General features: G+C 39.3%; 1 protein-coding gene across 3 annotated transcripts in view; it reads right to left on the minus strand.

Moving 5' to 3' along the window:
• Positions 1-15,963, minus strand: part of SGCD (sarcoglycan delta) — a 719,570-nt gene that overhangs the window by 584,799 nt on the left and 118,808 nt on the right. For all 3 annotated transcript variants that reach the window (XM_042451267.1, XM_042451262.1, XM_042451266.1), the window contains exon 2: positions 13,749-13,814. The gene's annotated coding sequence lies outside the window, so the exon portion shown is untranslated. The remainder of the gene's footprint in view (positions 1-13,748; positions 13,815-15,963) is intronic.

The raw sequence follows: 15,963 nt of genomic DNA on the forward strand, positions 1-15,963 counted from the left end.
GGGGGGGGGGGGCTGGATGATAGGAATGTATTTCTGATGGTCAAAGGTTTTGTTTTTTCTTTAGTTTTAACACTGAACCAGAATGGGGAACTTTCTGTCTCAATATCCAGAATAAATCTTTAGTTCTTTTATTAATAACTCTGGGTTTTTTTTTCTTTTTTCCAATTCTTTGCATAAACCATTCTTGCAGCTGTTATCATGTGATACAAAATCCGGCCTTATTTTGTCTCTATTTGTTTTTTGTTTTTGTTTTTTTAAATAATCTTTATTAAATTTTACATTATATACAGAAATGAAAATGAAATAAAATAGAAAGAAAGAACATAACCATTTGCTTTTATCTTCTTATTTTCCTTTACCTCCCCTTTTATTAACTATGTAAATACAAGCTTAACAGCTGTGCTAATATATTCTTCAATTGACATTTAAATTGATATGGCTACTATTCCTTCACAACACCATAGCTTTGTGTTTAAATAAATTTATATGCCCTTGAAATATAAAAGATTGCCTTTTTATCAAAACATGTTGTAACATTCTGGTCTTCTTCCAGTTTGTCTCAAAATATATGTTTAGATAATAAAAAGAAAAACAGTGATAATTAAAAATAAGACTTATTAAGAAATTCCTTTTAAACTGACCATCTGTCTTTACAAAATTTTATTAACGGGTCCCAGATCTGATTTGCTTCTTCTACTCCATCTCTTAGCAACATTGTAATTTTATCCATCTCCACTATTTACAAAGCTTTATATAACCAAGTATCCACTGTTGGGACTTCATCATTTCTCCAGGCTTTGGCTAGGGAGATCCTTGCTGCTGTTATTCATGTCAGGGGTTAAAGTCAGCACACTGGAAATGCTTAGATGTGTGTGTGACCATGAGCATCTAGCACTGGGAAGGACAAGGCTGATCAAGCACAGCTTATGCTCATAGACTCAAGGACACTCTGCTGCCTACGTGCACTAAGCCTGGCTGATGAAACATCTGTCTGTATTGCACAGTGGGACACTTTACACTGTGGGACAGGAAGTAACTGAGTTTGGGAGACCACATGGTCTGAAGGCTATATAAACTCAAGGGCTTCCAGTAATTGCTTGTGGGTTCGAGCAGGAGTTGGTATTTGTGTGATCTGTATTATAGTGTTGGTGATTTAGATAGCATTCTGTAAATAAATATAGCAATTCGGGAGACTTGGCTTGTCTGGTCTTTAATCAGCTGAAGCCTGGCATCGTTTGCTGGGGAGTCCCCGAAGTCCCTGCATTCTTCAGTTCCTGGAAGACATCCAGTTGCTGTTATCTCTACTGAGGGCTGTGAACCACGTTTCTGAATTTGCCAGTTATACTCTGCTATATGCCAGCATTGGTTATATGGCTCAGATGAGTTGCTGACAATTAAGTACAAAGTTGGTTTTAAATTCTGTCTTATCTCCTTACTGTCTGTCATATTAAACATAAATAATTCTGGTTCCATTTTCATTTCAATTTGTAGTATGTTTTGTATTATCTTGTGAATCTTGTTCGAATAAGCTTTAACTTTCTGGCATGTCCACCACATGTGATAGAATGAACCCACTTTCCCATTACATCTCCAACATAATCCTGTCTTGCTTTTATATATTTTACTTAATCTGGAAGGGGTCAAATACCACCTGTGGATCATTTTTAATACGTGCATAATGAAAATTTTAGATCTTTCCCCTTTTTCCAGTGATATTGAATGTCTGACATTTTTAGCCCAACTAATCATACATGGTTTAATTCTTTCCTTTTCCAATTCTAATTTGAGGTAAAGTTTATATAATTTTGAAATTAACCCTTTTTATCCCCTTTAAAGAAAATTGTATCTAATTCTGTCTCTTCTGTATTGAAGCCTAGCTGTTTTTTGTCTTGCCTATTTCTCTCCGCCAATTGTAAATATGAGAACCATTGTAATTTGATTCCCATCTCTTCTAATTCTTCTTTTGTTTTAATTATTCTTATTCCTCTTTCCCTTTTAAGAATCTCCCTGTATTTTAACCATTCTTTGCCTTCTATACATATTCTTTTTAACAACACTTCATGTGGGGACACCCAATCTGGCAGGGCTCTGTATATATTTCCATTATAAATTTTCCATATTCTCAAAAGTGCTTTTCTAATTATATGATCATTATTTTTTTTTTATTTTGGGTCTCTTTCTCATACCACAGATATGTGTGCCACCCATAAATCAAGTTAAATCCTTCTAGATCTAATAATTTTTGGTTCTCTAAATGTAACCATTCCCAAATCTAGTCTAGAAAGCACGCGTGGTAATATAATTTAAAGTCCGGCACTGCAAAGAACTCCAACCATCACCCAGGACAAAAAAGAAGCACAATAAAAACACTGGTAGACTGGGCAAAATGCATCTGTGATCTCCACTTCTTGGAAGATGAATTTAAGCACCAAGTCAGGGCTCTGCAGGCTAATGGTTATTCCAGCTCAGACCCAGAAGAGTAAAGACAAACAACCACTCAAAGGGAAGATATTTTTACCATACATCAAAAGAATCACAAACAAAATAGGTAAACTGATGAGGAAACACAACCTCCAAATGGTTTACAAACCAACCAAGAAAATCCAGCAAATGCTATGCTCAGCGAAGGACAAGAGAGACCCTCTCACGGCTGCAGGAGTCTACCAGATACCATCCTGCTGTGGACAAGTCTACATAGGGACCACCAAACGCAGTGTACAAACACAAATCAAGGGACATGACTGAGTCAGCTGGAAAAATCAGCAGTAGCAGAACACTTTATAAGCCATCTGGGGTATAAAATACCGTTGTCAGATTGTCAAGGGTTAAAGTCAGCACACTGGAAACGCTTATATGTGTGTGTGGCTGACCATGAACATCAAGCCTGGGAAGGACAAGGCTGATCAAGCACAGCTGATGCTCTTAACATCAAGGACACTTCGATGCCTGTGTGCACTTGTACCTGGCTGATGTAACATCTGACTTGATTGCACAGGAACTCACTGAGTTTGGGAGACCACATGGTCTGAAGGGTATATAAACTCAGGGGCTTCCAGTAATTGCTTGTGGATTGTAGTAGGAGTTTGGTATTCGTTTGAGAGATCTGTATTATAGCAATGTAAGTAAAGCACTTCGGGAGACTTGGCTTTTCTGGTTGTTTATCAGCTGAAGCCTGGCATCGATTGCTGTGTGTCCCCGGAGGTTCCTGCATTTCTTCAGTTCCTGGAAGACATCCAGTTGCTGCTATCTCTACTGGGAACTGGAACCACGTTTCTGAATTTGCCAGCTTACTCTGCCGTACAGCCAACATTGGCTACAGGGCTCAAATGAGTTGCCGACATAACACTGAAATTCTGGAGCAAGGCAACAACTACCAGGTCAGAATGCAAAAGGAAGCCATTGAAACCCATAAACATCTGGATAATTTCAACCGAAAAGAAGAAACCCTTAAAGTGAATAAAGTTTGGCTAGCAGTCCTGAAAAATAGCAAAATCAGGACAATGCAAATGAAAAACCACCTAGGGACAGGGACTTTCCCAGCAGATAATGATCACCAATTAGCAGACACTAATCTTCTTTGCATATCCTCCCACCCTGGGGCCCTGCCATCAACAAACAATACACAGATTAACATGGAAATCACTCCTCCCAACCCAATGACACACATATATACCCAACTCTCTTCCATGCCAGCATTCTCTGAAGCTGCCATTCACAGATGCTGGCGAAACGTCAGGAATAAACTCTTCTAGAACATGGCCACATAGCCCAAAAAACCCACAAAAAACTATGGATGCTGGCTATGAAAGCCTTTGACTTCACAGGCAGTAATTGTTTGGGTCCTCTTTTTTCTTCTTTTTGAAGATGAGGACAACATTTGCCCTCCCCAATCTACTGCTTCTGTTCTCCAGGAATGCTGAAAGATTATTGCCAGTGGTTTTGAGATTACTCCTGATGGTTCTTTTAGTATCCTTGGATGTAGTTCATCTGGCCCTGGAGACCTGAATTCATTTAGATTAACCAGGCAACTCTATACTACCTCTTAACTAATTCTGTGCTGCATTTCCCCTACTGCACCATCTGCTCTATGTTTCTCAGGTTGAGCAGCCTCTTCCTGTTGTGAGAAGATGGAGGCAAAGTACATGTTGAGTAGTTCTGCCTTTTTTTCTGTCCTGTTAGCATTTTGCCCTCTTCTCCATGTGATGGCCTAACATTTCCTTCCTCTTCCTTTTGCTATAGACATACCCCCAAAAGCCCTTTTTTATTTTCTTAACCTCTTTAGCAAGTCTGAGTTCATTCTACACTTTAGCTTTTTTGGCCTTCCTCCTACATGTGCTACCTATTTATTTTAATTCCTTTTTGATGATTTCCTTCTTTTTCCATTTCTTATACCTGTTCTGTTTAAAACATACCTCAGTTGACTGTTGTTTAGTCATCCAACCTGGTTAATTGAGACACCTCCCATTTTCCCTCCTCATTTTAACTGCTTGAAATTGTGCCTTAAATATCTCCTTTTTTAGAAACTCCCAAAACTTCCTCCTCTTTTACTATTCCTGATCATGGAATTATACCCAGTATTTCCCTATGCCTCGAGCAGACAAGGCAAAAAGAGTGGCCAGAGGCTGCTCCCACCTCATCCACTCCCCATTCGGCATGGGACTGCAGCAACCCGACACAGTGGTCCCGAGGGCTGCCACTGCTGCAGTCCACAATGGACTGTCAGCAAGGAGTGCTTTCTTGCACTCCTTTTTGCATTGGGTTTGGGCCGCCTTAGGCAGCCAAGGCACAACTTTGGCCCAATCCAAGAGTGTGTGTCATATGAACACCATGCCTCCAGATCAGCCCAAGGGAAGTACTTTTGGCCCATTTGTTTTGGGCCTATGTTTACTAAAATCAGCATTCCTAGCATCTAGAATGTTTGTCTGACTATGGTTGGCTTCCCCTTTCCACTGTATAACAAACTCCTAAAGAACATCATAATTCCCACCTAAGGATCCTGCCACTTCCACCCCTTTTACCAGGTCATCTTTATTGTTTAGCTATGAAAGAACTAAAAAAAAATCTAAAAAGCAAAGGCATACAACTAAGCATAAAGTTAGAATTGTAAAAGCAATTGTTTTCCTATAACCATGTATGGATGTGAGAGCGACTAAAATGGTGAAGGATCTGGAAACCATGTCCTATGAGGAACGACTTAGGGAGCTTGGGATGTTTAGCCTAGAGAAGAGAAGGTTAAAAAGTGATATGATAGCCCTGTTTAAATATTTGAAGGGATGTCATATTGAGGAGGGAGCAAGCTTGTTTTCTGCTGCTACAGAGAACAGGACCCGGAACAATGGATGCAAGCTACAGGAAAAGAGATTCCACCTCAACATTAGGAAGAACTTCCTGACAGTAAGGGCTGTTCGACAATGGAACATACTACCTCGGATTGTAGTGGAGTCTCCTCCTTTGGAGGTCTTTAAGCAGAGGCTGGATGGCCTTCTGTCAGGGATGCTTTGATTGAGATTTCCTGCATGGCAGGGGGTTGGACTGGATGGCCCTTGTGGTCTCTTCCAACTCTATGATTCTATGAGCTGGACAATGAATAGCAATAGCATTGACATTTCTATACCACTTCATAGTGAACTCTGCATTCTCTGAGTGGTTTACAATCTGTAAGCCAATGGCCCCCAACAAGCTGGGTATTCAGTTTACCGATCTACAAAAGGCTGGAAGGCTGAGTCAACCTGGAGCCCTCAACTCACAACATTGTGGCTGCAGTACCAGCATTTAACCACTGTATCACTAGGGCTCAACTTGAAGGCAGCTAACAACAACAAAATAGAAAAGGAAGATGGCATTACAATTGGATGAACTCAGTAATGGAAGCTTCAGCCCTGAGCTTGCAAAATCTGAGCAGCATGGTTAATAAAAGAACTTGTTGATTTTTCATTCACAGGGTCATCATAAGCCAAAATCAACCTGACAACACATAACAACAACAACAACAACAAAAATTGTTGGGGGTGTTTATGTGAACAGAACTTCATGTATAGAAAATACACAGGGCTGCCTCTCTGGCCCTACCCAAAGTACATCTTTTCCCCAAATCTCCTCTTGTTAAATATATCTCTGTGTAGTGGAATCCTATGCATAGAGAGCTCTGAACTTATTTTTGGAGGTCCATGCTTGTGTGAGGCTCGGGGGAGTGGAACACAGCACTGCACATATTGGGATGCAGCCAACGGAGGTCCATGCTGCCATTCAATATATGGTCAGCACACTTCATGTGAAAAACATCTTAAGGCCTGCTCTCTAGAAAGGGTCCATTTGAGAACTGCTGAGCACAAGGTACTTATTGGCGGGGTACAGACGGCCCGACTCCCGCGCAGACCGAAAAAAGAAGCTCCAAAATGGAGCTTCTTTTACCGTCGCGTTTGCGACGTAGCGAGGCGCCAGGGGCGCGCTCGCTACGTCACAAGCGGCGCGACACGTCTGGACGCTGTGCGTCCAGTACGTAAAGATGGCGGCGGCCGTATGAACAGGGCGCCGCCATCTTGTACGTATTCAATACGTACTAGGGTTAGGGGGGTGCGGAAGCACCGCCCCTTCCTAACCCTAGTACGTATTGTATACGTACTATTTGGCGGTCTGTAAACCGCCTATATTTATTTATAAAGCATTGCTTTACTGTATGTTGGCCTAGTAATTTTTCTAGTCTTTATTTGCTTTAATAAATGGAAGGAAACAATGATATTATCTACTACCAGCTGTGCCTTTTCAGTGGTAGCTCCTGGCCTGTGGAATTTCATTCAGAGACAAACTTGTCAGTTTTAGATTGTTACCTCATTTAGGACAGTGAGCATGTGCTTCTGTTAACAGATTTCACATCTATTTTATGCTTTATCTATTCTGTCTGTTTTACAGCTTTCTTGTTGATATTGCCATAATTGTTTTTATGGTTTTAATTTGATTTTATTGTAAAATAGCAAAACATGAAATGAAGCATACAAATAAAGCAACATTCAAAGAAATACAGTAAATACTAAATATAGATAAAAGAGCATCTGGGAACATTAAACAGTCCAATTCTTTGTTTGGGTAATGTTGCATTAATTCATTGCTGTACACAAACTGATTTTGTTCTGAGTAGTTTACTTATTTTTGCAGTCTAAATACTGACTCAGCGTTTACAAGCTTTCTCTCAAGTGAATTTTTAAAGGGATTTAAATGAAGAGATGGTGGTTTCTTTGATATCAAAAGTGTCCCACTTAGTGAATTGTTGTTGTTATATTAGCTGCACCTGAAGATCTTGGGTTTTGATCTTATTTATATTCATGGCATCTTAAAATATGACACATTCAAGAAAATCACTGCTCTTGTACTGATGCTTCCAAAGCTAATATTATATGTCATTCAATGCTTGACACAATTTTCCATGTCTGTTGCTGGTACTATTGATAAAGTTCTTATGAACAAAGAAACCACAGGGGAGTCCAATTGAGCTATTACTTTGAATTGTCACAGTGGCTTAAAGAGAAGTTATGGTTAAGCTTAATGTCCACCTCTTCCTGTGGATTCCACTGAAGTGTAAAATATTCAGCACACAAGACTATTTGCTTTATGGGATGGAATTTTAAAAATGGAAATGGCTGCAGGGGAAACTTCCTGTGCAACTGAGCAAGGTTGTATTTTGAAACTGAAAGCTACTGATGCAGCTGTGTGCAAATATAATTTAGAAATGTGACTTGTCTGTGATCTGGTTAGTCTGTGAATAACCAAACCATTACTTTATTTGAAAGTAGAAATAAACATGGTAAAGTGTTCTGGAACATTCAAAAACCTACTCTTTTTGGTGATATTTTAGAGATTCAATAAAGGTAGAGGGGGCCTTTGGTATCCACTAGGGTTTGGTTCCAAACCTGCTGTGGATACTAAACTCCATGGATGCTCATGTCCCATTATATACAATGGCACAGTATGTAAAATGGCAAAAATCAAAGTTTGCTTTTGTGATTTTTTTGTTTGGGGGAGGGATATTTTCAACCCTTGGATGGTTAAATCCATGGATGAAGAATCGGTGGAAATGGAGGGCCAACCCTGAGCGTAGATGGAAATACTGGATATTTATCATACCTTAGCTTAGATGACAGTGGCTACAAATTGAAATGGCAAAAGGTGCTGTAGCTCAAAGTCAATGGATCATATCCAGTTAAAGATCTTTAAGCAGTAGAACTGAATACTCAAGTGACATTTGTGTCATTCACAGTGCCAGAAGGTGAGGTGAGGGCCACTGAAATTGAGGAAACCTTGGAAACAGAAAAAAGGTCCAACTGGCTGGCCAGATCATAGCTAGGCATTTGAAACTCAGATAGTTGTTAACTGCCAGACTACAATTTTTGCAGTTTGGACCTTGAAACTAACAGGTTGAATTTGTTCACCAGCTATTGAAATAGTCCCAACAATTATTCACAGAGACCAAAAAAGTAAGTTGCTTGTGAAAATGGGTACTGCATGTACAGCCTGAGCTTCACTTGATTCCCCCCCCCCCCCCACCACCAGCTTTTACTTCAAAGAGGTCAGCTAGATTTTTCAACTGAACAGCAGCTTCTTCAGGAGTGAAAGACACTGCACCAAAAGCTCCAAAAGGAAGCTAGAGCTATGCATATAATGCCTTGATGAGCATCTAATCCACACTGCAACCAAAATGAAACTTATGCATTTAATGCTTAAGAGTTTTCTTGATATTTTTTGTCTCACGTCTGTTCTGTATTTCAGTGACATAAAGTTTCTTCACACAGTTTCACTCTGACATTCACTCTTTTTAAAAGAAAAATAAAAAGGTAAGAAGATTCAGTGCTAAAGCCAAGTCAAATTAATACTGGAGGCTGACAGCAGTGATGACTGAAGAGGATTTCATGTCCTCAGAGTAGAGTGAGATAGTATCCTTTCCAGAACTGTACTATGTTTAAGACTCATTTAATGTGTGTTTATAAGGACTACTATGCATTATTTATTTATGGGTATAAGCTCAAGACTCTCAAGTTATGATTTCAGCTGAGCTTTGAACAAAAAGTAGAGTTTTATAAAGGTTGGCTCAATGGTCCATCTAGGCCACTATTCTTCTTCCAAAGAGGCACAGTGATAATAGAATACAGCAACAAGTGAGACTATTCATGAATTATTTATCTTTTCCCTGGAAATTGATTTTCCTAAAGCAAACCTGATACAGATACTAGGATACATGGTTACAGAGTGTAGGAAGCAGTTTTATTTCGGTAGGTTTTTTTGTTTGCTTGTTTTTAGAAGAGGATGATATAAATGCAGCGTGAGCATCTAAATTTCTGCACATTTTTCTGTTCTGTTCCACTTCAGAACAGCCCAAAGTGCTCTTTAGTTCCAGTGAGTTCAAACTGTGGTAGCACAAATGACACAAAAGAAAGATAAAAGAAAGTTGTGAATCTGCCCAAGATCCACAAGCAGGAATTTACCCCAAATTTTCATTTAATCTACTCTCACAACCAAATCCTCCAAAAGCTTTTTTTAATCAAGGAGTTTAAAAATACTGTGTTAGACAGGGAGTGGAAATCATGATGACCTATACTTATTATTAGACCACCTCTCCCAGCAGAGTCAGTATAGCTATTACTGAGGACTGCTGGGAACTGCAGTTCAGCAAGATCTCAAGGGCCTCCTGATTCCCACCCTTGATTTTAAGGACTTATTGGAGGGGAGGTTGATGAAATAATATTATGTGCATGCATCTTTGAAATCTGAACACCCTACACTCCCCCCCTCTCTCTCTCTCACACACACACACACACACAGGGGGACACAGACCCATAGTGAGTTATTATGAGAGTGGCAAAGAACTGGTGTAGCACTTCTATAAATCTAAAGAGACTATGGGAATATCCACACTATGGAAATAAAGCAATTTGACACCACTTTAACCACCATGATGCTATTCTATATTATCCTAGGATTTCTAGTTGGTGAGGGCACCAGTGCTCTCTGACAGACCAGGCTGAACAGACCCAAACTACACATCCTAGGATTCTGTAAGGTAGAGTCATGACAATTAAAGTGATATCAAACTGCTTTAATTCTGTAGTGTAGATACACCCTATGAAATCTCCATCAGACAAATGAGTTATCTTAGGGACCAAGGGGAGGAAAGTGAATTAAAGGACTTCCCTCTCTGAGCCCTTTCCGCTCATTTAAAGGAAGCTTCCACTGGGCTCTGCTAAATGCCAGCACTACTTTTCCATCCCATCCTCTGTTGTTGTTGTTGTTGTTGTTGTTGTTAACTACATTCAAGTCAACTTTGACTCATGGTGACCTTGTGGATGAAACACCTCCAAGACATCCCTGTTTTCAGCCACTCTGCATAGTTCCTTCAGGCTCATGGCCTTAGTCTCATTTACTGAATCTATATATCTGGTATGTGGTTTACTTATTTTTCTCCTGTCTTCTACTTTTCCAAGCATTGTTGTCTTTTTTAATGAGTCGTGCCTTCTCATGATGTGCCCAAAGTATGACAGTCCCAATTTAGTAATCCTTCCTTCCACTGATAGTTCAGGTTTCATCTCTTCTAGGACTCATCTGTTGTTCTTTTTGGCTGTCTTCAGCACTCTTTTCCAATACCACATCTCATATGAGTTGATTCTCCTTCTGTCAGCCTTCTTCACTGTCCAGATCTCACATCCATACATGGTGATGGGAAATACGGCATTTGGAAATTGAATCTTACCGTCCTTGAAATAATCTGTTAATGACTCCCAATCTGCTATGGTTTAGTAAACCTTTGAATGCAAATGTCTCATTTCTCTTGGTTGTGATTTTGGGAGTATAGTGACTGCAATGGGGATGTGGTTCATTGCTCTTCCCTTTGGGATTCCCTGTGGATCTCCAGCAGAGAAAACCCCAACTGTACCTGGAGATTGGGCTAGAAGCACTGAGATGTCACAAATTTGTATATGAAAATATGTTTGATTTATTGATTGTATATTATATTATAAGATGAAGAGCTGTTGGGAGGAGAGAGAGAAATGAATGTTGTGTGAATGGTGATTGCCGGTGTTTTTGAGGAGATCTGTATAAGGTTGTGAATAATAGTTGTTGAATGACAGTTGTGAATTCAGTTTGGGAGGAGGTCAGTTAAACAGATTTTGAATAAGACAAGTATTAGAGTGAGAGAAGAGAGTTTTGGATGCACATTTGGTATGATTGGTCTCAGTTAGCTTGAGAGGAGGGTGAAAGATGGTGTGTGTGTTTAAAATGTAATAAATATTCAATCTGCTTTGACATATTTAACTTCTGTAAAGATGTTTGTGGAGGTAGCACTGAATACAGATGTGTTGTGTCTATTGAGGCAAAAGTTGCATAAATCCTTCTAGGTACTTTGATGGTTCCCGTAGTGAGTGCCACACAGGTGACAAGAGGATGTACTTACATTGTGTCAGAGATGAGGAGCAGGGAAAGCCTTCATGCCTGGTTATTTTAGTGAGCACTGTGAGTCTTCACATTTGGTGGGTTGAAGGGCAGAAATCCTAAATTTGGCTACAGTGGTGGAATTGCTTGAGAGGAACCCTCACAGACATGGTACTCAAGTGGTAAATCCCAAAGTTGGCAGGATAAAGGTTTCAAAATCCTACATTTGGTGACAGCTGCAGGATTGCCTTAGTGGAGATAACCCACAAGGACATCAGGACTTTCCAAGAGAATTGCTACACATTTGTTCTACATTCCCTGGCATATTTTTACCTTATTATAAATAACTGTTTTATTAATTTTAATGTAATCCTGTTAAGGATTAATGCCCAGAGAAACCTTTGATGCCAGAAAAAAATTAAAAAGTAAATAAAGAATTAATACCCAATACATTAAAGAGCAATATACAAAAGCAGAAGCAAACGTTGATGGGGGTGGGGAGAGAAGCATAGAAAAAATGATGGACAGGGCATGGTATGTTCAGCTTTCCAATATGGGCAGAAAGTCAGGGTGGTGCTATAATAGCATCATTTCTGCAATTACAATTTCCTGGTTATTTTTTCTATTTAAAAAACCTACTAATGATGCTGGTGGAGGAGGAGGAAGAGAAGAAAGGGAAGCAAATGATGGTATAAATAGTACTGCTGGATTTCAGGTATAAAGAAGCTGATTCAGGAACTAATACCACTGAAGTGTAATAAGCACCTCTAGGTATGAGACTGAAGGATTGTCAAAGTTATTGGGTCACTACTTTGCAGTCCTGTCCACTAAATCCAACATGATCTCTAACATTCAGTGGAGAAGATGCAATTACTTATACAGTGGTACCCCGGGTTACGAATTTAATTCGTTCCGCGGCGCCGTTCGTAACCCGAAAGATTTCGCAACCCGAAACCGCTAGCGCTGGAAAGCCGCGGCTTTTAAATTTCGTGCCAAAAAGCGCCGAAACACACCGAAAAAAATTTTGTAACCCGAAAAATCTTTCGTTACCCGGAACAGTTTTTTCCAAGCTAACTTTTTCGTACCCCGGAAATTTCGTAACGCGATCAATTCGTATCCCGGGGTACCACTGTATGTTTGCACCAAACCTACAAGAATTCATTTTAAGATGCATTCCTTTTTTTCCCCTCTTGATTTTGAACACTTGAAAATCTGCCAAAATGTTTCTGCAGGACTGTTCAGATATTGATATCTCTGTGGCCATGATACTGAACACACAAAATCTATTTGTAAAAATATTGCTAACTATTCTCAAATAAAGTATATCTGAGGTACAAATCAAACAGAATCACTACATGCAAAATATAAAGCAGACTGTAGCACTACTGTTTCTTTCAAGAAATAAATTATCCAAATCAAACTACTATGTTCATGGACTACAGGCTACTTAAAGATGTGTGCTTTAAATAATATATAAGACATATATCCTCTAGAATGCAGGATGCAAAGCCTTGGGTTCTCAAGATAATTTGGGCTACTTCTCTCATGATTTCTTACTATTTTCCATGCTGGCTTTCGGATTTGCAGCAGAAAACATCTAGAGGGCAAATGCCTCCCCCTCCCCAGATAATGTTTCATTAATAGTTTCATAACATAGAAGACACTGTAAAAGCCTTCATTCACTTTGATCAGGTTAAAGAAATTCAGTATATGTTTAACCAAGAGCCAACCTAGTGCGCAGATGCAAATTTTTATGCAGCTAAAAGACCACCATCCAAGTACAAGGAAGGTACCAGTGTGATTATAAAAATACCAGGGTTCAAAGAAGCAGAAAAGGTATTTAGGGGAAGAGTTCCTCAGCTATGATGGGGACAAATCAGTCCAAGTCAGACTGGGAATTTTCAGTAGCCCACAGAATGCTAAGTGACCATGGGTGGGAGTGGGGAGAGGGAATCAAAAGTCTAGATTGCCGTATCTTAGAAAATGGCATGCAGCTGGCTGTGGCTGATAAAAAGAACCTTTTCCAGGACAGCAGTGCCTTAAGGTAAGAATTTGTTGTGGTCCCAACTACGAGTTTGAAAATGGAAACTAGAAAAAGTAAATTCCAGGAATAACCAGGAATTTCTAAAATAAATATTAAAATCAGGAATTAAAAAGAAATGAAAGGAAAAACAAAACATGTTTGTTCAAAAGTTGTTTGTGGGGTGGGAATGCTATCTATTAACCTCACCACTGGATGAACTCTCGTGGTGTACTAATCAGCAACAGATGATGAAAGGTAACAAGTACTTGATTCATAACATAAAAGATCAAGATTTGAACATTTCACCTACCTGGGACACTTGTCATCCAGTCTTGCAGATATCTCAACTCAGGTAGACAGCATCTCTCTGTTTAATCTTTAAAAAGAGAATATAATTATTTCATCAGTAACAAAAAAGCCTGAACAGTGTTGTGAAGTCAAAGGCTTTATGGCCAGAATCTATAGTTTTTTAATGGGTTTTGAGCTATGTGGCCATGTTCTGGAAGAGTTTATTCCTGGCATTTCACCAGCACACAGAAGATGCTAGCCACAGCTGCCGGTGAAATGTCAGGAATAAACTCTTCCACAAGATGGCCGCTTAGCCAGAAAAACTTACAAAAAACTATAGTGTTGTGCTTTGGCTTTACTGGACACTGCTTTGTGCATTTATTTCTTCACCCAAATAAAAGTTCTACTCTTGAAATGAGTTTTATCATGCTGTGACTATAACTCCAAAACTAGCCAACAATTTCCTTGTCAGGAGATGTGCTAAATCTGGGTCTCATTCCAGAATATAAAGGAACTGAGGTGCTAAAACTTCCTTCCCCAGCCACCAAAAGTCCCTGAGGTGAACTCCCCCAGGGATCCAGACCATAACCTCACCCAAATACTCATTAGATGGCTTCAGTCAAGTCATTTTATATTAACAACAAATAACGGTGGTGTGAAAGCCATGGCTAAAGTAGTAACATTAGATGGATAAGAAAAATGAATTTGATTTACGTGATGTAATGCAGCAATGTTAGGTAGTTGAAACTACATTTACTTGTACCTTTCTGGATGCTTAGTAATTAGGTCCCACCACTGTTGGTCACTTAAAGACCCCCTCCAAAACACACACCTGATTTTCTCACATTTTATTACAGGCAAAATCTGTATTCCACAGACAGAGCCCAAAGGTTCGTGTAGAGATTATACAAGGAAACCAAATTGAACAGATTCTTCAGAGCCAGCCAATAAAAGCTGTATGCTGATTGACAGGAGACAGAGAAGTTTCCAAGCAGCTTTTGGAGAAACAAGTTAATGATTTATATTTAGCAACTTTATTCAAAAGCTGTGCGTAAATGTTTTCCAATTGTCACATTTCGATTTTAACAGCATTGCTTTTTGTCATCCGGATATATCATATAGATTTTCAGTGTAAGATGACTTAAGATGCATGCACTTTTTGGTAATATGAGATGAGCGTTTAGCAGTGCATGCACAATATTAAGTTCACTTACACAACAAAGAGTTTTAGCCTACATAAATAACTATGCCAAAGATACCAAGTCATTGATCATTCATATACTTTGGAAAAAGTGTGTTTAGAAGAAACCAGGCATCACTACAATCTTTTAGTGGCACATATCAAGAAGGCTCAATTATAAAGTTCATAGCAGAAACATGCTAAGTATTTTTACCCTTTACCCTAACAATTCAATGCTTAACTGTAAATAACTACATGTTTGGGGATTCCAAGACATTTCCATAGACTAATTATCGGATTTCTATATTCATAAAACTTTAAGCAAAAATGAAAAGAGACTGTTCTCCTTATTTTCTTTCAGATAAACTTTTGAATCTGAAACACTATTCTTCTCAAAAATGAACAAACTGGTTCCAACATTACACTAAGTTATACCTATGTAATATATGACAATATTATATGTTTGATCATCTACTATTAGCTATACATCATGTATACATTAGTATTAGCATGCACACACAAATCGATAGAAGGGGGAGAGGGAAGGAAGGAGAGAGGGGGAAAGAGGGAGAGAGAGAGAGAGAAAGAGAAAGAGAGGATATTTTAAAATAAAAACCTTGTTAGAGTTGCTGTGGTCACTTCTAGATACTATTTTGTTTTTGGAGGGGTTTTTTGTAAGAAAAGAGGAAAGTATATTTTTAGGTAACCATTTATTCTCAGTTGTGGGCAGCCAAACATACAAACACATGGTTGATTAGATCTGTCCTGCTAAAACTGACCACAGTACAGATAGCAATAATTCCCTCTGGAACTGCCGCTCTGCTGCCCCTAAAGCAACAGCAATTCATGACCTTTTTCTCTCTAAATTCTTTAACCTCCTCGCTCTCACCGAAACCTGTCTCCCAGCCCATGATATTGCTACCTCCGCTGCCCTTTTTTTTTGGTGGTCTCTCCTTCACCCACACAAGCCGCCCTGAGGGTCGAGGAGGAGGGGTTGGTATCTTGCTATCTAACTCCTGCCAGTTTCAAGTTCTATCTTTTCCCCCCAGCTATCATT

The sequence above is a fragment of the Sceloporus undulatus genome, chromosome 2 (genome assembly GCF_019175285.1).
Source record: "Sceloporus undulatus isolate JIND9_A2432 ecotype Alabama chromosome 2, SceUnd_v1.1, whole genome shotgun sequence".
NCBI classification, from domain to species: Eukaryota; Metazoa; Chordata; class Lepidosauria; order Squamata; family Phrynosomatidae; genus Sceloporus; species Sceloporus undulatus.